Genomic DNA, 24,507 nt, shown 5'->3' on the forward strand with positions numbered 1-24,507 from the left:
GGCTTTTAATGTTCTCTTAGAGGTGTATCCATTTCAACATGTTATATGCTCATGGGAAGACATGCCACATCTATCTCCTTCTATGCTTATTAAAAAATAACGTGATATTCATTGAGTTTATTTGCTGTACTGCGAAGACGTGACCGGACAGCCCGTTTCTGATTACGCGATATTAACTCCTCATAAGAAAACATTTGTCATGGACCGTGTTCTGAAGTGAGGATTTGACAGTTCCTTCTTTAAAACATGGTCTCCAAACAGTAGAAAAACACTACGGGAATCTGAATGTAGAAGCTCTGCCAAGGATCAAATCTGAGAGCTGTTCTGTTTGGCTGACGCCCAGAGAGGCCTGAATACAGCATAACCTCGCCTTCACTGCCAGTCTGTTTCTCTTAAAATGGTTATGGTGGCTAGTTTAGACACATCATTGGTTGAGCTCTGAACATCTTTTTTCACTAGCGAAGCTGTAAACTAGTAGATGTTTTGAACTCAATCTCATAGAGTGTTTTCACAACACTTTCTGAATAAATAGAAATTAAATAATGGCAATGAACTCATCAAACTCTGATATTTTGCTGATTATTTCTGCTTAAAATGATCAATTATCATTGCTTTTAGGCTGTAGTAATTGGTCGGACTGAAAAAAAAGTATTTAAGCCATTTTTCTACTGCATGGTAGGGTGTCATTCAATTTGGTATAGCTTACTTTTGGTGGCTTTTGCACTACATTCCCGGCCACCTGGTACTTCTTCAGTTTCAAATATGACACAAACTGTATACACTGTTGACCACTGATTGGTCCAAAAGAATTGTCACTACCAGATTTGTGACATGAGAAATTAAAACTGCCATATTTAAATTGTTTGTTTGCAGATTTATCTTAGCACAGCAAGAAAAAAATACATCTGAAATGGCACCAACATGGTCAGTATAAGGTTCAGATGTTCCTCTTATTGGTGCCTCAAGAGTGGATCCATCAAGAGTTGGATGGGATGGCCTGGAATGAAAAACTTTTAAGGAAGTTATGACAGTAGAGGCACTGCAAATATGACAATGATCCATCCACTTTAAGTGGCACTAAACTGCATACCACACAGTGGAAGAGTGGCTTATGAGTAGGGCTGGGCGATAAAATCGGTATCGGTATTTATTGACCGAACCATTGTCAATATCGATAAAAAAAAGATTTGGTATGACATTTTGGTATGAAGAGCTAAAGTTATATTAAGTGTGGCTGCTGAGCGCGAGCCTTGGAAGCAATGCCAATAAGCTGAGGGTGTAAGTTTGTCATTTTTCAATGGAGGCACACGACTTGAGCGATGCACATATGGAAGCGTATGAGATTTGTCCATTTGTCATCCTCTGAGAAAACGCTTAATGGTCGCCTAGTGATGAGAGACACCATGGAAAATGAAGGAAACAACCAGCTCATTCTTGTCACTTTAGGTCACAATAAAAACAAATGCAGAAATGAGTACGGTGGCTAGCAGCAAAGAGGAAATTGTAAATTAAGGATGTTGCCAAAGTGGCTTTTTGGTTTCTTTTCTTGTGCATCCCAGCCATTAGCTCTCCATCTGAAAGATTTTTTTAGCATAGGAGTAATGTAGTCATTCAACTTCACAATTTGAAATGTTGCAAAATGTATTTGAATAATGATGGTTGGTTCCATTACCTGAAACCGCAGAATTAATTCACACCTTACAGACGTTGATCTACCTTTTCTATTGAACACACTTTTTGTATGTTAATTATCAAGTTTAAGAGTCTCTTTAACACTTGTGTTTATTTAATTATAAAGAAATGAGATATTTTGTATAAATATTTTTGTTTTTGACTATTAAACTGTTTGCCTTAGCAATGTTAACAACTAAAGTGGTAAAAAAAAACAATCCTAATATTCCTACATGGATTGTCATAAAACAGTCAATAAATATTGATATCAAATAATATGAAACATGATATTGTGATAAATATATATATACTTAGTCAAGTAAGTAAAATATTAGGCTAAAAACTTAATTGTTACTGCTCATAGTTGTGCTTTACCGCCTATTAAGCAGGTCGCACATCAGAAGCGCCGCTCGGCACCGCGACACGGCGCGCACATGACAGTTTAAAATAACACACCAGACGCGCACAATCAAATTATATTTAACATGAAACTAATCAGATGGTGTTCTGTGGCGCGGCTGAAAAATGAACTGCGTCCTGAGCCATGGCCGGGCACCGCCGACTTGCAGCGCCGGTGTGTGTATCCTGATAGAAACCTATGTTTAGAATTCTAAAATGCATGGCGTTGCGTGGCGCTGCGCAGCGCTTCTGGTGTGCGACCTGCTTAAAATTTAGATTGTCAAAATATTGCATTGTTTCAAGCTTTACTAAGTCCTTCTCCATATAATTTAGCAGCTTCCACACATTTCCCACTGGTTCAGACAGCATAAATAGGCAGAAGATATAATCAATAGTAGATTTACCATGCAATCAATGCTCTTGTTGACATCTACAGTAACTATCTCTGGGTTCCACACAATTCCTTCATGTTGTCCCAAGACAAATTGAATAAGTTAACTTAATTGTTTTTACAAGTTTAAGTGGGGCCAGGCAGTGGTGCAGTAGGTAGTGCTGTCGCCTTACAGCAAGAAGGTCGCTGGGTCGCTGGTTCGAGCCTTGGCTCAGTTGGCTTTTCTGTGTGGAGTTTCTCCCTGCGTTCACATGGTTTTCCTCCAGGTGCTCCGGTTTCCCCCACAGTCCAAAGACATGCGGTGAATTGGGTAGGCTAAATTGTTCGTAGTGTATGAGTGTGTTTGTGGATGTTTCCCAGAGATGGGTTGCAGCTGGAAGGGCATCCACTGCGTAAAAACTTGCTATAGATAAGTTTATTCCGCTGTGGCGACCCCGGATTAATAAAGGACTAAGCCAACAAGAAAATGAATGAATGAAAGTTTAAGTGGAAATACTTAAGAATTCTGTTGTTTCAGCTCATTTTAAATACGTTGCTTGAACAAGCAACAAAGGTCATTATTTGAGTGTGGGTAACTAATGAAATCTTGATGCAAGTGCAAAACCTCTATAACCTTTTCAATGTGGTCATGTTGTTGGCCCATGCTTGTTATCAAACTCTTTCATAACTGTAACAAAAAGAGGCATCTCAATCAAACAGCTATCATAAAATTATATATCAATATGTGGCTCTTTTTGGAGTCTCTGAGGCAATAGAAATTAAAAATGTAAAACAGAAAATTCATTGGGACCATTGTTTTATTTACATATCTCAAAATGGTCTATAACAAACAATCCTTAAACACAACTCTTTTTTTTCATATTAATAGAGCAGTCTGTTTTACGATGACCAACCGTTTTATAAAGTACACCTGTAAATGGCTGTTAATGCAAATATTAATTTAATTAGCCATGGACACTGGTATTTAGTCAGGCAGACGTGGTGGAGACTATGTGCTGAAACATGTATCAGAATGGTGATTTATGTGACATTGTTTGAGTCAGAGAGGCTGGTCGGAGTATTATAGGATCTGCTGATCAGCAAGGTGCTGGAAACGTTCTTCATTCCTTTGTGACATGGTGTGTTACACTGGTGGAAGTAGTTGTCAGAAGACGAGTGTGGTCATAAACAGATGGACGTGGTCAGCAATAATATTCACGTTAGCTGTGTCATTTTAGCAATGCTCAACTGGGTATTATATAGGTTGGAGTGTGCCAAGAAAGTCTCCCCCATGCCAATACACCAGCAGCAGATTGAACTGTTGATACAGGGCAGGATGGATCCATGCTTTCACTTTGTTTACGCCACATTCTAACTCTACAATGAGCATCCCTACAGAAAGCGAGACTCATCCTAACTTTTCCTGTCTTCTATTGTTGTGTTTTGGGTGAACTGTCCTCATTTTGCTGCACTTATGCTGCGGTAGTTCATCTGCTTCAAGGTTTGACGTACAGAGATGCCCTTCTGCAGACCTCAGTTGTAACAAGAAGTTATTTGAGTTACTGTTGTCTTTTTATCCGCTGAACCAGTCTGTTCATTCTCTTCTGACCTCTGGGATCAACAAGACATTTTTAGACCACTCTCCATAAACCCCAGAGATGGTTGACTGTGGAAATCCAAGTAAATCAGCAACTCAGGCGCCATTTGCAGTGATGCGCTTTTGTTTTAAAATGCATAATTTCACACTAAATCCACACTTATCTGGCATCTGTGAAAATGAAGCATTGTGAAAAGGCTGAAATCCCTGTTTAGTTTGAAAATGCTGGAGTTCTGTTTCAGTATAGATGGACTGAAATTGTGATTTTTCTTTAAAAAGAGCCGTGGCTATCCACAACTGGTCTCTGATCGGTCTTCTCGACTATTGCATATTGTCTCTTGATTTGTCAAGCTCCTCTCATATGTCAGTTACACAACTGGTATATGGCATGTAGAGATGGTGGCAAATTGGCATCAACAGCCATGCCAGAGGCTGCATTTACACCAGTGCATTTAGTACACATAGACAACAGTAACTATGTTTACATGGACATCAGCAATCTAATTATTTGCCTAACAGTTTTTTACAGATGCTAGGACACATTTCTCAATACTTAGTTCATTTTTGCAAAACTCTTCACACAATTCTCCTAACCGACTTTCAGCTTTGCAAAACAGTTCTTTTCACATTCCAAATGCACTAGCAAAAACACTTTATTCAGGTCTCAAATAAACACATTCTTCCAGAACACTAGCAAAGGTTGACAGCCGTCAAACACACTTTGTCACCCACAAAACAATGACCTAAAAAACCCTAACAACATGTAGCATCACACAGTGTTTTCATGTTTAAAACAAGGACACATCTCTGTTTATAATTGCAATGTATATTGTTTATAACTGCAATATACAGTTGAAGTCAGAATTATTAGCCCCCCTGAATTATTAGACCCCCTGTTTATTTTTACCCCTATTTCTGTTAAACAGAGAGAATTTTTTTATCAAATTTCTAAACATAATAGTTTTAATAACTAATTTCTAATAACTGATTTATTTTATCTTTGCCATGATGACAGTAAATAATATTTTACTAGATATTTATTCAAGACACTTCTATACAGCTTAAAGTGACATTTAAAGGTTTAACTGGGTTAATTAGGTTAAGGCAGGTTAGGGTAATTAGGCAAGTTATTGTATAACGACGGTTTGTTCTGTGGACTGTCGAAAAAAATAACTTAAAGGGGCGAATATTTTGTCCTTAAAATGGCATTTAAAAAATCAATAACTGCTTTTATTCTCGCTGAAATAAAACAATTTAAAGTTTCTCCAAAAGAAAAAACATTATCAGACATGCTGTGAAAAATTATTTGCTCTGTTAAACATAATTTGGGAAATATTTAAAAAAGCAAAAAAATCAAAAATCAAAGGGGGGCTAATAATTCTGACTTCAACTGTATGTTGCTGGAATGAATCAGACATGATGCAGAATTCATCAATATTTTATATTCCAAAATACAAGAATTTGTATACACACAAGAATTTGTATATACACCATCCACCGATACAGATACATGTGATCTGTGGTCCTTTACTGACTCGGTAGGTGCAGAAAATAGAGTCAAACAACCATGTGTGTATGAAATATCCTTTCGCAAAATGAGGCAAAAAGTCTTACCTGACGGTAATCGTTCAACTGCGGTGTTTACATGTCTGTACTGCACTTCAATAATGCAACAAAAATAGCCGGATTAAGGTGATCAAAAAATAGCTGTTTAGCTATTTAAGAGTACTCTGCTAGACTCTTAATCAGAGTGTGGTCTTAATCAATTTAAAATCAGAGAATTGGTGTCATTTTTAAACGTACTCAGTGCTAACTACTGAGCCACCGTGCCGCCCCTGTTTGCATAAACAAGCATGAGTAGGTAATGCCAAGGTAGAGAAAAAAATTGCAAAGGCAATTAAAACCTCTGTTTCATCCAGACAGTATGTTGTTCAGAAAACCAAGCACATTTACTTCACAATGGAAATTATTCTTAACATTGCTGTATTGTGCATGCCAGGCCAGTAGATTTGCACATACAGTGCTATAATATCTCAGTTTTTTTTTGTTGTAAAAAACTTGTACATAATACACATGAGGTCACTGTAAAATCTGATTAAAGGCTGATTTATACTTCTACGTCCAGCGCACGTGTAAGCTTTGGCGCAGCCTTCGCACAGTTGCATAGTCACTGATGTGCAGCTCTTAAAAATGCAACTACATATCGCAAAGACGCGTAACACAAGCTCTGTGATTGGGCGGAGTGGTAGTGCTGACAAGTGTGGGCAGGGCTTTTGATTCTAATATCAATAGTAGTTGTCACTGTAGTACTATCAGTTGTAGTAGACATTGTACAGTAGTAGTCGTCAGTGTGGCTGTAGTAGCAGCAGTAGTGGTTGTAACATTAAGTCATTTTCTGTAGTAGTAGTAGTTGGCGTAGTACTTGTAATTAATTATTATCATTATTGTTGTTGTCAGTCGTTATTATTGTTGTCCTTTTCATTATTACTATCATAACATTGCTATCATTGTTGTCACTCCTTACCACAGCCCATTGGAGTGAATGTTTACAAGTGTGGAGTTCTATGAAACTTTTGTTGTGTATAAACCTTATGATTAACTTATGAGCACGTCCGCTTCTTCCTGTCTCAGAATGAGCGAGTTTTAGCTACTTGTACATTTAAGGTAGCATTCAGAAAAAAACTTAACACCAGCAAAAAAACTTGACACAAAAGAAAAAACCTACTGCCAGCTAGCGTTTCAGAAGTGTTATTGCAGAGCAACACAAACAGTGCGCAGAAGGCAGGCACCGTGGGTCACGCCGATCACTCGACACAGAAGTATGAACCAGCCTTTAGGTTGTCAATATTAAAATCTGCCACTTTGAACCCTTTTTTAATGTTTGTTTTCAAACTACCAAAATGCTGTTTTGTAAATTAACAGAATACATGATGTTGTGCAATAACCAAAACAAAATGCCTCGACTTTACCTGTCACGATTACCAGCGATCGTCTTTCATAAGATCGATGGATTTCACAAAAAATAACTCATGGACTACAATTCCGCCATTTCAGGACTACATATTCAAACATGCACTCCGGTCACACTCACACATGGTTCCTCATCTAGACTGATTACTCGCACCACCTGAGGATTGTCAGAGACTGATTGCACACACTATTTAAGCCACACACAGCCATTTTACCCATTCAGTTTGCTGAGTCATGTTATCTGTAGAAACACTACAACGCGTTTTCCTAGTCTTGTTTTCTTGTGTTTTGAACCTTGCCATGTTTACCTTTTTGTTTTAGTCTGCCGCCTGCCTTCGGACCACTCGCCTGATACTTTGACAACAATTCTGGACTTTCCTTGTATATCTGTTTGCACCTGTGCTGCCCACTGCTTGCCTGACTTTGAATAAACCTGCATGTGGATCCAAACTTCTGTTGTTAGTGTCACTCCCCGGGATTACATTACCAAATAAAGATTGTAAAATTTTAAAATGTATGATTTTCTATAGTTATTACAGCATATTAACTATAGTAAACTATGGTAAAACTATAGTACATACTGTATATTATTATTATTATATATACACATACAGTTGAAGTCAGAATTATTCGCCCCCCGAATCATTAGACCTCTTGTTTATTTATTTTTTTCCCAATTTCTGTTTAACGGAGAGAAGATTTTGTCAACACATGTCTAAACATAATTAGTTTTAATAACTCATTTCTTATAACTGCTTTATTTTATTTTTGCCATGTTGACAGTAAATAATATTTGACTAGATATTTTTCAAGACACTTCTATACAGGTTAAAGTGACATTTAAAGGCTTAACTAGGTTAATTAGGTTAGCTAGGCAGGTTAGTGTAATTGCAAGTTCTTGTATAATGATGGTTTGTTCTGTACACTATCAAGAAAAATATAGATTAAAGGGGCTAATAATATTGTCTATGAAATGGTGTTTAAAAAATTTAAAACTGCTTTTAATCTAGCCGAAATAAAGACTTTTTCCAGAAGAAAAAATATTATCAAACATACTGTGAAAATATCCTTGCTCTGTTAAACATCATTTGGAAACTATTTTAAAAAAGAAAAATAATTGGCCAATAATTCGGCCTTCAACTGTATATTATTATATACTATATACAGACATTGTTAGTTAAATGCAAATTGTATGCTATTAAGCTCACATTGCCTTGGTAAGCAAACATAATGGAATAAAAAGCACACTACGCACAATCTGTTGCAGCTTAATGAATAATCGGAAAAATAAAACCCCAAAACAAACAAACAATAAAACTATAACTACAATAAATTACACTAATCTAATGAGAAAACATCAACATGGATTTGTAGTTTCACGCGACCTTATCTTATAAAATGTTTCTTATTGTCCATGCGTTCCTTTGCAGTTCCATATGCATTATGTTGGGGGCGATATATATCTCAAAAATAAGTCTAATATGACATTGATCTATTACTTACGGATAGAGGAGCGCGCAGGATGAAGTGATGGAGCTCAGCGAGGCGGAGTCTGAACCGCTGCACACTTTATAAAATGAGGAGACCCGACAGACTCGAGGAATTCCTTCAGCTTCTCAATCACTCCACACTTCCAGAATCAAACCTGAAACATCAAAAACCCTTGCAGGTAAGATTCAGACGGACAATGTTTCATTTTTAACTCTGACGACATTTCTTAATTAAAATGATCGAGTTTGTACACATAACGCTGCTAAATGTCGACGTAACATTCTGGAAATTAAATTAATCAGTTTTGTAACACGGTTTTGTTGGGCAAAATTGAATGTAAAATGTGTTGTTGTTGTTGTTGTTGTTGTTTTCTCTGGCACTTGTTCTCTTGTGAGGAACACCTGTAGCCTTTGTGCTTGTAAATGTTCAGGTTATTTGGGAAGTCTAATAGGCTACATTAACGAAGTAGGCTACTAACTAGTTCGTAAGAGCTCATTCAGACTGTCAGCATTTAGTACACCTGCTTTACTCTATAAAAATAGTTCCTTGTTGTGAAGATATTGGGGTATCTGTCCCATTTGTTTATTAGTTTTACTAAATAATTTTTAGGGTAGTATAGGCACTAACCTTAGTATTTGTCAAATGAGAAGATAAATTGTCAAGCGGAGAAATTAGATGATAAATTAATAAATTTGATAAATGAGATGATAATAATAAATATGTTTCTGCATTTAAAAAGAAAATGTTAATGCAGAAAAATATGTAATATTGTCATCTCATTTATTAATAGGTTTTAAACAGTAATTAAAAAATAATAAAACACAACTATAAAAGATAACAGAAAATATGAATGGTATTTAAAAAATATTAAATATAAAATACAATTATTTTAGACAAAAGTATTTCTTTCAAAAATACATTATTATTATTATTATTAATAATAATATTATGACTAAATGCTTTTATTTTATTTAGATTTTAACAATAGTAACAGTACATTTGAATGAATATTGTTATATTTTAATAAATCAATATAATTTCATGCAAAATTTAAATAAAATCATATTTGTAATTATTACTTTTAGTGTTGGTATTGTTGTCATTAGCTTATTGTTTTTTTATTAATCTTATGAATAATAATTATTATTATTAAAACCCTCTTCTGAAAATATTAAATTACAAACAACACCAACAAAATTAATCATAATACTAATAACTTAATTACTGTTGAGGTAGATTTTTTTATAATTAATATTTTATTGAATCTAATATTTTTTATATTTCTATTTATATACGTCTAATTTTTTTGTCTCAGTATTATGTCCCAAAGTATTAATTTACCAATATTTTTAAGTGTTGCTTTACTGTTAAGTATTATCATTCATACAAAAATACATTTTGTCCCACTATATTTCATTTCCAATATTTCATTTTTGCATTTATTTATTATCCGTATAATATCCCAGATTATATGAAACAATAATTAATTAAGCAATGACCACAAAACAAGTTTACAGTTTCTCATAATAAACAAAGCATTACAGACATGTAGTCATTTTTTTTCTTACAATATTGCATGTGAGTGCTGATCTAGTGACAGACGAAGCAGTGGATGGAATGAGTAAGTTTGTGTGTGTGTGTGTGTGTGTGTGTGTGTGTGTGTGTGTGTGTGTGTGTGTTTAGTGGAGCTGAACAGAATCTGGAGGTAATTCAGTGATAACAGCTTTGGCACAGACTGCAGGCAGGATGTTTTGAGCTCTGCCCTGTGTTTCCGCTGGCAGCCCTCAGTGCCCAGAGAAATTAGAAAAGGAGGGACACTGGGGGTCAGCAGCGGCCAGTCTACAATCAGGTATACATTTGTTTTGCTTAGACTTATCGTGGAAAGACAGGTTGACATTTAAACTAGTGCTGTGATTGGCAGAAATCTCAAATATTCAAAATGAATGTATTCGATTTTTGGCTATAGGCTTAATCCGCTATAGGCTTAATCTTGATTGTTGGAAACAATGTATCCTGAAATAATGTATAGCTATTCAAGTTTACTTGATAAATGCAATTTTATGAAATAGAATATAATTTTATAAAGGCTTGTTTACGCCACATGATAATAAATAAATAAATAAAATAAAGGTAGCAGCAGATTTTTTTTTATTCACAATAAATATTAAACCCCACAATTCTGAGTAGTTTATTTCTCACAATTCAGTAAAAACAAATTCTCAAAAATCAAAATTCTTCAAATTCTCACATTTTTTCTTAATTGCAAAACATAAACACTTAAAATTTAGTTTTGAAACTGCAAGACACAAAGTCACGCTTCCCCAAATAAGTAATAATGCAATTGTTTACCCAGAATTGTATAAACGTATCTTGCAATTGATATTTTTTTCTTAAACCTGCTTTATTTCTCAAAATTGTGTTTATTTCTTGCACATTCTTTGCTTGTCTCATAATTAAAACTTTTTTTTAGTATTGCAAGAAATAAACACAATTTCAAGTAAAAATACATCTGAATATCAAATTGATATCTCACAATTATGCCTTTTTCTCAGAATCGAGACTTTATTTCTGTAAACTATGAGCTTAACTTTCTCATAATTTTGCCAGTCTTTATTTATTGCTTGAAGTACTACCTTCTCCTCAGAATTGTGTGATATAAACTTGTAGTTTCGAGTTTATAAAAGTTGAGAGACACAAAACTGCAATTAAGGGGCAGCAATGGTGGCTCAGGGGTTAGCACTGTTGCCTCACAGCAAGAAGCTCTCTGTTTTGAGAGCAGTTGGCATTTCTGTGTGTTTGTATGTTCTCCCAGTAAAAAAACTTGTGTGGGTTTCCTCTGGTTTCCCCTACAGTCCAAAGACATGCACTATAGGTGAACTGAACAAACTAAATCGGCCATAATGTATTAGTGTGTGTTAATGAGTGGAGTAGATGGCAATTTATTCTGCAATGGCGACCCCTGAAATAAAGAGCCAAGGGAAAATAAACGACTAAGGTATAGCTGCAGTTTTGCACAATACATTTTTTGCTTAACAATTCTGAGAAGTTTAAATCTCACAATTCAGAGAGAAACAAATAAAAAAAATTCACATTCTTAATTACTCAAAAATTTTTAATTGACATAAACTCAAACTAAAGTTGAAATGGCAAGAAATTGCCAGTCACGCCTCCCTTATATTGTATGTATAATTGCATGGTTAACCCATTGCGAGAAAGTAACTTGCAGTTGTTGTTTTTTAATTAAAACTGTGATTATTTTTCTCACAGTTGTACATTTATTTCAACATTCTTCATTTATGTCTCATAATCGAAAGGTTTTGTTTAGTATTGCAAGAAATAAACTCACAATTGCAAGAAAGTTACGTCTGAATATTAAGTAGCTATCTCGTAATTCAACCTTTTTTCTTTTTATTTTATTTCTGTCAATTATCAGTAAATAAGACTTAATTCATAGCTTAAGTACTACACTGAAAACCCTAATAAGTTGACTGATCTAAATTAATGGAGTAAACTCGTTGCCTCAATTTAATTGAGTAATGGAGTCTCCCAAAACTTGCATGATTAAGGGTGCTTTCACATCTGTTGTTCGCTTCATTTGGTCCGGACCAAGGGCAATAAATGATACATTGTTGCATTTTCTGCTGTCTTTGGGTCGTTTTCACACCACACTGCTGGCTTTGGTCCGAACCAGTTGAAAAGAACCAAAATCCAGTCATCTGACAAAATCCACATCTCTCATTGGCCAGATGTTGTTGAACATATTTCCAACACTGCTTATCGATTGGTCAGAATTCACGTGCGGGAAAATGCAAATCAACTCCCTCAAGTAAACAAACCGGCAGACACAAAATGTCACTTTTTACTATGGAGGGACGACTGCACTGGCTGATTGCATCCCTGCTTTAGACAAACTACATTTCGAGAATGAAGCACAGCCACGGCTGGAAAGCAGTGTTTTAATGCGTCGCTCGTCACTTCAGGACTTTAAGTCAGGCGTGAATTAATTTAGCTAAACTGCGACAAGGTCATCTTGCGGAAATATTACCAACGATCCATCAGGTAATGTTTTTCCCTCCCTCTCTCTCTCTCTCTCTCTCTCTCTCTCTCTCTCTCTCTCTCTCTCTCTCTCTCTGTTGGTAAAGCGCTGTCAACAAATATTTTTCCTCCATATCCCATAATGCACAGTGCATTGGCCTACGGCAGCTGTATTAGTCCAAAAAGCACAGTATCATGCATTTTCATGGTGCATAAATTAAGTTAACTCATATATTTACATGATTAGGACCAAAATGCTAAATTTTAAGTTATGTTCAGTCAACTTTACTTAATTGTTTAAGTAAAGACAACATTAGGGTTTACAGTGTATCTTTTCCTCAGAATTGTGTGGCATAATTGTGTAGTTGGAAGTTGTAAATATTAAGAAATACAAAGTGGCAATTAAGAGAAAAAGTAAGAAATCTAAATTCATATTTGAATTCATGTCACAAAACTGATTTTCCTTTGGAAAAGATCAACTTTATTTTTTGCAATTGTGAGTTTATTTCTCTCTCACATTTCTTTGTTTACATATATATATATATATATATATATATATATATATATATATATATATATATATATATATATATATATATATATATATATATATATATACACATCACAATTAGATTTTTTGTTCTCTGAATTGCATTTTTTTGCAATTCAGAATTTCACAATTGCAAGAAAAACTTCAGACATTTTCAAATTCTGAGTTTTGTATCATTATTGAATTGCAATTCTGAATTTCATCATAAATTATATAGAAATTTAAACAATTTTCAAGCTTCCCAGTTTGTAACTTAAATTATAAGATACGCTGTATTTACATAAAAAAATTCTCAAAAGTGCAACATATAAATTGTCAATTAAAATTATTTTCAAAATAAAAAGTTAAAATTAAAAGTGAGAATTTTACAATTTTAACTCACAATCGCAAGAACAAAATCTGAATTTTCAGTTCAGACATTTTAGAAATCTTTATTGAATTGCAATTCAGAATTTTTCTTTTTAAAATCTCATCATAAATTATTTTTCCTAAAGCTTGCCAATTAAAAACGTAAATTATAAATTGAAAGATAAGCTGTAAAAAAAAAAATTGGGTTCCACACAGTCTATTTTTGTTGAAAAATCGAATTAGGTTAACTTGTAAATTTTTACAAATTTGAGTAGATAGAACATAAAACAATTAAGCAAAAAACCAGAGAATTGTGTTGTCAGCTCAAAAATGCAAATATGTACCCCGTATGCATTTCTGGAGAGCACAGTTTATATAGCCAGTGGAATGTTTGGCTACATTTCGTCTTTAAAACGAATAATACCAGCTGATGGCTTACCTCCGTGTGGTCGGCTTCTCTGCTGTTACTAGTTTGAAGTATGCAAAGTCGCTTGGTCAATCAGTCAATCGACAGCAGCCTCTGGTGGATTTATGCAAATAGAGCAGGCCAAATGGCACTCACAAGAGAAATTTAAGATTTAAAAAAGCATACACAGCGGGTGGATTTGCAAAAACATAAACAACAAAAAACCTACCTCCTGGGATGTATTTCGCGCTCTTCAGAAAAGCGTACAGGGGTACGAATCAGTAATGAGCCTGGGTTGTTTAAATAAGTAGTTTGAATAAACAGCAACTGTCATTTTTGAGTGTGTATGCTGAGAAGGACAGTCCGAACTGTAAGATTTATAGTCTGAATTGTAAGAGAGCAGCTATGACTTTTATCATTATACACTATAGTTATAAATCTATAACAAGACACAATCCATTAGACAGCTCATTTAACACACGCTTCATTACCAGCAGATGTTGAAAAGCATGTAGACGAGTTTCCATAGAGCTGCCCTGAATTTTGCAGCAAACATTTCGTGATGGAATTATGCATACTGCAGCTCCAGTGTACCACTTAACCCAAGATGATGGACGATTGGCACATGGAGCATTGTCAAAGCATGAAGTCACAGTAACTTTCTTTGTATTAGTCCATCAAATATGTATGAAGACGTTCGCAGCTGTTTTGTGCACGGGGCCGAAATGCCAAATTCGGGTTTGAGGTTTAGCCCTTGAACCTGTTCCATCGCAACATACTGTTTATCATACGTTATCCAGGCGTCTTGCTGTGGAAAAGCTTCAGCGTTCGAGTGCCGCGTGCCAAGTCAGGTCTTTTCCTTACATGGTATAAGACACTAGGCATGAGACCATCTCCTTCCCAATACATGTGGAACTGTCTGGCCATGATCAATGTCTTCTTGCCCAGGGATTTGGAATGTGTTTAAACTGCTTTTCAGGGCCCTTTTTGAGCATCTCGGTGTCCTCCTTTAAACTTTTCAGACCAATTTGTAAACTCTGGGAAAGTATTTTTTACTTGGAAAATTTTTGACATAGCTAAAAGTAAGATCATTTGAACCTTTTTGGGTTGTTTTGCTAAATAAAGAGAATACATGTTATTCCAATACATTACATAGCTGACTGGCTACTGCCTTAGTGGTGGTCATTCTGGAAGTACTCATGCATTCATTCAATTTCTTTTCGGCTTAGTCCCTTTATTAATCTGGAGTTACCGCAGTGATATGAACCGCCAACTTATCCAGCATATGTTTTACACAGTGAATGCCCTTCCAGCTGCAATCCATCACTGAGAAACACCCATACACTTCCATTCACTAACATACACTACGCAAAATTAAGCTGAAATTTTTTTTTTTTAGCTAAAATTTCTGAATATTTGTCTCACAATTTTAAGAAAAAAGGTTGCAAGATATGAAAACTCATTCTGGGAACATACATTTAGTAATTCGATTTCTAAGCAGCTCTGCACTTGTATCTTATATTTCAGACTATATTTCTTTCAAATTCGGTGTTTATATCTTACAAATGTCACTTTTTTCAGACAGTTAATCTACAGGTGTCCTCAAATAATTCCAAACCTTTTTTCTCTGTTGAACACAAAAGGAGATATTTTAAAAATATCTGAAAACCTGTAACCATTGAATTCGTTTGTTGAAAAAAAACTAATTCTATGAACGTTAATGGTTAGAGGTAGGACTGCACAATATATTGTTTCTGCATCGATGTCACAATGTGATAGACACATCTGCAATAATCACATCGCAGGATCTGCAATGTTGAGATTATAATTGAGCAAGAGCCATAATTTCGAAAACATGAGATTTGTAGCGTTTAACCATAGGTAAAGCCATAGACCAAAAGCCATAGAGTAAAGGTTTATCATCTGCATGTTTTCAGGTACAAGAAATTATACCTTTTGTAACCTTAATGAATACTAATTTTACTTAACTATTTATACAGTGAAGACATAAATTTCTGAACTCCTCAGAAAACTATACAGCAATCTTTATTTTTATTTTCTATGTGCGCGGTTGCATTTAAATTGTTTATTATATTTTATGCAGGATTCACACCCAGAATAATCCCAAATCAGTCTGAATTAATGAATTCTTTCTAAATAGAGCTGTTCAAGCTGTCTGGTGAATTGGTATTCATATCACGATTTACAGTTGAAGTCAGAATTATTAGCCCCCCCTGAATTATTAGCCCCTTTGTTTATTTTTTCCCTAATTTCTGTCTAACGAAAGAGACAATTTTTTCAACACATTTCTAATCATAATAGTTTTAATAACTCATTTGTACTAACTGATTTAATTTATCTTTGCCATGATGACAGTAATATTATTTGACTAGATATTTTTCAAGACACTTCTATACTGCTTAAAGTGACATTTAAAGGCTTAACTAGGTTAATTAGGTTAACTAGGCAGGTTAAGGTAATTAGGCGAGTTGTTGTATAATGATGGTTTGTTTTGTAGACTATTGAAAAAATATAGCCTAAAGGGACTTTTGACCTTAAAATAGTGATAAAAAATAACTGCTTTTAATCTAGCCAAAATAAAACAAATAAGACTTTCTCTAGAAGAAATAATATTATCAGACATACTGTGAAAATGGGGGCTAATAATTCTGGCTTCAACTGTATATCCCAGAAAAACAGAATATTTTCTTATAGCCCTAGTTACAGGTTTCTAGCTTTCTTCAAAACATCATCTTTTGCGTTCAACAGGAAAAATGTTGACTGAATTTTAAGTAGCTAAAGATCTGATTTCTTATCGAGTTTTTTTGTTTTGTTTGGTCTATCAAAACAAGTTGACAAACTAAGAAAATATAAACATACAATTGTGCATTTATGTCCAAAATAGAAGGATATCTGACCTATGTAATAAAGTTGCAAGGCTTCCTAGCCATTTTGAAGAATGAGGTGGAGAGAAAATCTAATGTTTTAGATGTTTTAATGGAAATAAATGACATGAGGTGTTGGGGGTCTGGTTCTTTCTTTATATTATTTGCAGTCGCTCCTACAACTTTAATTCGCAAAGATTATACTCTAAGAAACTATTTTTTGACATGAGGTTTATTACACATTTCTCCTATAAAAGTTTACAGTATGTTTTAAAAAAATACATTTACTTTTGAAGAAAATTAATGGAATTTTACTTACAGAGCCCAACTGTTGTGTTCTATAGTGCATTTAAAAGTCAAGAAGTTTTTTTTTTTTAATATGGCTTGAAAATCTACGTACTTGTAGGAGACACATATTCATATATAATCAAAAACATTGTTATTGGACTGCTGGAATGCATTACATAGACACACGTCTCCAAATCCTTTCTCCTTGAGTGCAGCTGAGAGTTTAAGGGAAGAAAGTTTGAGACAAAACGCCTGCAGTATTATGAAACTGTATAATGTGGTGAATTAAGGTTTTCTACTTCACATTATCCTCTGTAAAAAGTTGAGACTAAACCCATTTGTTGAGCAATCAAACCATTAAGATTTTGGCAACCCCGGCTCATACTGAAATTGTTCCCGTATATACATTTCTCGAGAGCGCCAAATACATCCCAGGAGCTACTTTTTTTTTTTTTTTGTAGTTTTTTTTTTCGCGAATACTGCCTGCTTTTCTCATGCAAATCCACTAGAGGTCGTTGTCGACTTACTGACTGACCAACTGACCTTTTCCCCCATCCATGCCCCTCCTTAAACTCAAACAATAAGCACCAATTGACCCGCGCCCACCCACTTCCCTAAACCCAAACGACTTTGTTTTCAAAAGCAATCCAGAAAAAGAAATGCGCCCTTGCTAACCTGATTTTTACCATGTTTTCATATTTGACCAGATTCTCACCCAGTTATTTACTTGTTTATTTTATTTTTTCTTTATTTTTTCTTGTTTCTTGTTCTTGGTTACTTGTTCTTCGCCAGACTTGAACCCTGTCATCATGGTTAACTTCACTCTGCATCTCAAATCGTTCGATGTACCCGGAGAGCCACTGGACAACCTGGTACACTGCAAAAAATGATTTTATCATTTTGATTTTTTGTCTTGTTTTTAGTCCAAATACGGGATGCAACAATTAACCGGTTTCACTATTAACTGCGCTTTAATTTGTCACGGTTAATTCATTGTAAAGGCTTCTCAACACCGTGTTTCTGCACAGAGCAAAATCATGTGTTGAATGTTGATCCGCCAGCCAAGAGAGTGTTGTTTCGGAGAGAGTACTGAAAGATTCAGGAGTGGATCAGCTGTTTAATGGGTCGAATTTAGATGCGTTGCATTCACTGCAGGTTTATCGCAAATGGCTGCTAAATGTTAAATCTAACACTTTACACATCTTTGCCAAAGAGGCTCAACTTTACTTAGTTTAAACTGAAATTGCGGCTTGATGAAACGGTACTGCGGTGGTGGTCATCGCGAGAATCCTGCTCTGCCCCACTCATATGTTGTGCCGGCTGAGTCTCGCCTGCTTTTTCACAAACACAGAAAAATGTAAAAAAGCGCATAATGAGACTGACCTTTAAATGCTGACAGAAGTGAGAAATTTCTTCCTTTCTTTTGTCTGTTTTTTATTTTATTTTTCTATTTAGAAAGTGCTGACTGCTTTGCAGCTTTCAGCATTGAATTGAATGATTTATTATAATCTTATGTGTATATTTGTAGCAGAAATATTATTTGTTTATTGAATTGACATGCATATAAAACAATAGTGCAAAAAGTATATTTCTTACTGCAATGCTTCATTTTTGTTTGATGCAAACCATAGATTTATTTTTCATAATGTAACAGTAGGACTTTTTATAGCAGATAACTCAAACATTCAAGGCGGAATGATAATGAGAAATGGAATTCATTGTTAATATTATTGTCATCTTCGTCATCATTAATATTTTTAAATTTCTAGACATTTATTTTAGAATTATTGTGCAAATATCAATAAGCCATTAGAATTACTTAGATATTTGTTTCTTTTTTTGTTAGTCCTAATTGATGATATTTTTTAAATACAATAAATCCGTTAATATAGACTTTACAGTGGTGCTCATTCATTTTTGCTGTGTGCTCCTAAATTTGTTACGGTGCTCCTAAACTTTTGAAGTTGGGAGCACTGGTGCTACCAAGTAAAAAGGTTAATTCCAAGTCCTGCATTAGACAAATACATTTTTTTATTTATTCTTATTATTTATTTATTTATTTGTTAGCTTAAAATATAAGTAATTTTAAAATCATTTGACTTTTTTTAAATTAGTAGTGTTTTGAAATCAATGAATGCATAAAAAATCATGATAATCGTGAAACTGTGATAATTCCTCAGACTATAATCATACAATTCTATAATCATTGCATTCCTAGTCCAAATATCGAAAAATTCTTAAATCAAGAAGAATTTTTTTGACAAGCAAAACATATTGTCTTGTTTTAAGAAATAATATGCCAATATCAAGTGAGTTTTTTCTTAAAACAAGCAAAAAGACATCACAAACATCACAATGTTACCTGTTATGAAAAATGCATTTGGGAGCAGTAGGGTTTTGGTTAAAACCATAATATACTGTAGTTGCTCTTGCTTGGAACTTAATAACCAAAGGACACAGCTTTCTTAAGATCTCAACCCGCAGCCTGTAATTATAGAAATGCATCCTGACATCTATTACATCTATTACTATTTCTAGTGGCTAAAAGGTTGTAGCCCTTGGCACTGAACTAGACAAGGATATATGACGGGGTTGTCCAGAAACAGAAGGTTTTCTGTTGTAAAAGGGGCACAGGTGCAGTTGCCCTTAATTCAGGAGGAAATGAGCAGACCAGAAAAAGAGAGAGAGAATGAGTCATTTAGACGTTGGAGACTACAGTTTAGGACTCTTGAGGACAGTTTGAGCTCCAGGTGCCGCAGGGGTGCACTAATAATCTCATTTCCCATAATTCTCAAAGCTTAACAGCTGGCGTACAGAAATAGGAGGCATCACACAGAGGCAGGAGGGTGACAGAGGGCAAAACTACTGCATGTGGCCTATTTAAGACATTAAGAGTCATGACTAATGACTAATGCGCTGTTATCCAGGTGCTTTAGGTTACTTGTTGTTTATTTAAACCCAGGCTGTCATGATGAAGGCAGGGATTCTTTAAGACTTACTTTGCAATCATTTACCTCTGCTATTGAAACTGAAAAAACACTGTGTTGAGTTTAAATATCTTAATTGCTTCAGAGGTTTGCTTGAAACATTGATTGTGTAATGGAAGATGACATTGGTAACATTGTTTATTATTTGGCATGCCATATTTAAACCACACTGCAATTCCTTAACAACTACCTGCAACACACTAGCAACCCCATAATAGCTACCCAGAAAACCCAAGCAACTGTATTCCAATACCTAAAAGCCACAACTGCAACTAGCTTAGCAACCTCTCAGAACACCCTGGAAATTAGCAGTGCAACCATTTAGAACACCCTAGAAACCAAGTGACAACACCTGAGTGACCACCCAAGACACTTGCGCAACATAGGCTCATTGTGAAAACAAAGCCCTGTATACATTTCTGGAGAGTTATGTAGGCAGAGGAACATATTGCTGCATTTTGTCTTTAAAATGAATGCTATGGGGCGGTATGACGTTGTTCCTTTTTTGCGCTACCAACTGACCTCTTATCTCTATATGGACGGCTTTTCCACTGTTACCAGTTTGTCCAGTTAGCTCCCGATGTATGTCTGTGGACTTGAGACGCAAAGAGGGGTTGACCATGATGATGAGTCTAATCATGATGAGTCTGGTCAAGAACGGTTCCAGAGAGTGTGTAAGACAAAAACAAAAGCTAAAAAATTAAATAAACGAGTCAATAACAAGGTGAGAATGTGGTAAAATCTGAAAATGTGGTAAAAATCAGGCGAAGACTTTTCTTTTACTGGATTGCTTTTTAAAATTGTCAATTGGGTTTAGGGAAGTGGGTGGGTGGGTCAATCGCTGCTTTTAAAAACAATGTTGGTGAGTGGGGAGGAGAGTGGGTCAGTCGATCAGTCAGTCATTCAGTTGACAGCAGCCTCTGGTAGATTTATGTGAGAACAGCAGATACGAAGGACACTCACAAGAAAAATTTGAGATGTTAAAAAGCACAAACATCTGCCTCTGGTGGATTTGCGGAAAAAAAAAAACGTTGTTACTGGGACTTGATTTTAACTCTCCAGAAATGTATATAATGGTATGTTTTCAGAATGAGCCTGGGTTGCACTCGCAACAGCAACTGCAATGGTTTAGCAAGCACCTTGATCATCTTAGCCACAACACTGCAAAACTTTATCAACCATCCAGGAAACCCAAGCAACCCCAATGACAACCACTCAAAATGCATTAACATGGCTTATGGTGTCTTAGAAACAACAAATCAACTTTCCCAAACAACCCAGAACATTCTAGCAACTTCATTGTCTAAGTAATGACACAAAACAGTCTAGTAACCACCCAGAACACCCAATCAGCCAAATGACAATGTTTTAGTAACCACCTTGAACTCTCTGCAATCAACTGCATAGAACACTCTCAGAAATAATTGTACAGGAGCTGTCAAAGGAGTACCCAAAGAGTCCACAGTGGTACCTAAAAGGTGAATATTAATAACTGAATATACTTAAAACATACCTTTGAAATACCATTATGGACCCTTCAGGTACAAATATGTACCTTTTGAAAAGGAACTGCACCAGTGACAGCTCCTGTACCTTTATTTCTGAGAGTGTAATGTCTTAGCAAACAGCAAGAATTGGAGAGTGAGGTTTGCTTGTGCAGCTCCCATCTGAGTCACGGCACCAATTTGGTTTTGTTTATATTATGTGAGTCAAAACAGTGAGAGACAATAGCCTAAGATTAACGAATTGAGTTGTCCATGTGTACTAAATGAGGAAAGGGTGTAGAACTACACACAGTTATTCTTAATTCGTTAGGAAATAATTGTAATTGAGAATTTCTAAAAATAATTTTGATTAATATGAGTTTAAAGGGATTTTAATCAAGGGATTGATGATTCAATTTGTTTCCATGTCTGCTTGTCAATTAAACATCAAAAAAAGTTCTCACATAAAGCATTAAAAGACAAACATGTCTTTGTGCTGGATATAGTATTCAGCACCTATTTAGAGATCTCATCTTTCGTGTTAGATTCACAGGTCGAGCATTTTTAACCATGTTTGGTTATGCAAGGTCTCACCAGTGAGCAGAGTCCATCTGTAACACGTCATGGCACAAGAGTCTTTGCATGTTTATCTGGTCTGAATTTTACAATCCTAGCCACTGAATCAGCTCATCTCTGGTTGGGGATCCCTGATCTTTGCATATGGAGACTGCTGAGGAGGAAGCAGAGGAGTGAATGGACTCAAGAGGCCTTGATTCACTGCCAATGTACAGCTGCTTCTGCAGCTGAGGGCATGTTGATCTTGATGTGATTTGAGGTTTCGGTGTAATTGCCAGCGCTAATGCTAATTACACATCAAAAAGACAAGTTTAAGGTAATCACAACTTGCTGCTTCCGTCTTTGATGAATAAAATGACAGATGTGTTTCAAATTAAATCTTTCATCTTGTCCTCATGAATCCAGTAGTTGTCCAAATATGTTTTAGATGAGCAGAAGATCTTTTGTTGTGGTCTATTGTTTACATTCTGTGAGCTTTTTGCCCTGTGCCAAAAATGGAATGGAAAATCACTTGTGTTAAAAATGTGTTATTCAACGGATGGATTGATTATCGTTGTTCACATGCATAATATAGTTTTTAGATGCTTTCACAAATCTTTGTGAAAGGAACTGCTTTTTTCAGTGTTGTTGTCTATGCTCAAAACTTTTAAATGTAAAAATAAACTTAAGATAAAGGTGTCCTGGATTATAACAGTGATGGCACTGATAGTATTATCTCACACAATTTAGCGGAGAAAGACTGTACAAAATTCTGTCTAGAAATAAAAAGTTGAAGAGTTAAAAAGAAAATCATTTGTGACAAGCTGTCAAACCAGGCTGCTTGCAGTTTTTGTTTTTGCAAATCTATCAGAGGGTGCTGTGTATCCTTTTAGATTATCTCAAAATCCTCTCCTGCCTTGTCTTCCCGTATAAATTCACCAGACGGCGCAATATACACTTCAGCCGACCAGGCCAGTTTGCTGTCGATTGACTGACTGACAGACTGACCCACCCACCCTTTCTTTTTTAAATTTCTGTCCAGAGGGCTCAAGTTTTGATTTTTTTAAATTAATAAACAACAGGGTGAAAACGTGGTAAAATCATGAGGCCGTGACAGCTGTTCTTTTTCTAGATTGCTTTTGAAAACACTTATGGTAGGGAATCGCTTTCTTTTTTTTAAATTTGTCTAATCATCTTGTTTAATCCTGCGTTTTTTTGCAGCACCGTACCACAGAATTTTGCATGCTCAAACTCTAGTGTGACAGTGAACTACACCTTTAGTGACAGTAAACTTACACATAGAGGTAAAATTGGTTTTGTATTCGTCACATTGTGACTTTTTCCTTAATAATAAAATTTTATAGAAGTATTATTTGCAAACTCTAAATAGCGAAATCATATTAGCAGCCAATGACTATCAAAGTACAACATTGTTCACAGTCAAATAAACAGTTTTAATGTTGTTTTCAAGTCACACTTGCAGGCACCCTGTGAGCAAAATTATTGAGATTAAGTTTGTGGCGATGTGTCATTTGAGAATGCAGGTTAGTGTCACAAATGGATGACATCAAGCTCTGGGCAAGTTTTTTATGTCCTTGTTTGGTGCATTTTCATTATCATTCAGTCTGATATTATGACAACTGAGACCTTACAGTGTATCATTGTGACCATGTTTGTGCAATCAGATAGCTACACCTGTTTAGGGTTATTTAAACCCTTATCGTGTGATAAGGTCTGCAAGCTTTCCATCCCACTCTCAATCAGTCAATTTCCACTCAATCCTGCACCACTACCACAGGCAGCCCTAGCAGTAGACATCTGGAACTGTGTACCTCTTTCCTCAACATAGGCTCATTCTAAAATCGTAGCCCTATATACATTTCTGGAGATCGCAAGTCATGTAGCCAGAGTTACGTACGGCTGCATTTAATCTTTTTCATCACCTTTTCTCGCTGACCAGCTGACCGCTTATATCCATATGGGCGGTTTTCCTGCAGTTACCAATTTGTCAGTTGGCTCGACATGTACCTCAGCAGACTTGAGACTCAGAGCAGAGGTGACTGCGACAATAGGGTTTGAGTCCGACAAAGAACATTCCCAGAAAGCAGGTAAGACAAAAACAAAAGCTAAAAATCAAATAAAGTAAATAACAGGGTGAGAACGTGTTAAAAATCAGGGGGGTTTTCTTTTTCTGACTTGCTTTTTAAAACACTGCCTTTGGGTTTGAGGAAGGTGGTTGGAGGTTCAATCAATGCTTTTTAAAACACTGTTGGTTGGGTTTAGAGAAGGAGGAAGGTGGGGTGATCGGTCGGTTGGTCAGTCACTAAATCAGTCACTTAACAGTGGCCTTTGGTGGATTTATGTGAGAACAGCGGGAGAAATTTGAGATCTAAAAAAAGCGTACACATCGGCTTCTTGTGTATTTGTGAAAACAAAAACTGCAAAAAAAAAAAAAACGTAGCTTTTGGGAC

General features: G+C 35.5%; 2 protein-coding genes across 4 annotated transcripts in view; one reads left to right on the forward strand and one right to left on the reverse strand.

The window, feature by feature from the left end:
- The window catches only part of LOC101885990 (interleukin-17 receptor A), a 132,236-nt gene that overhangs the window by 81,574 nt on the left and 26,155 nt on the right, over positions 1-24,507 (reverse strand). The window lies entirely within an intron of this gene.
- cald1b (caldesmon 1b) overlaps positions 8,575-24,507 on the forward strand; it is a 72,804-nt gene continuing 56,871 nt past the window's right edge. The window contains exons 1-2 of one of the 3 annotated variants that reach the window (XM_073942139.1): positions 8,605-8,676; positions 10,182-10,347. The gene's annotated coding sequence lies outside the window, so the exon portion shown is untranslated. 3 annotated transcript variants of the gene reach the window in all.

The sequence above is a fragment of the Danio rerio genome, chromosome 25, assembly GCF_049306965.1.
Source record: "Danio rerio strain Tuebingen ecotype United States chromosome 25, GRCz12tu, whole genome shotgun sequence".
In the NCBI taxonomy this organism is placed as follows: domain Eukaryota; kingdom Metazoa; phylum Chordata; class Actinopteri; order Cypriniformes; family Danionidae; genus Danio; species Danio rerio.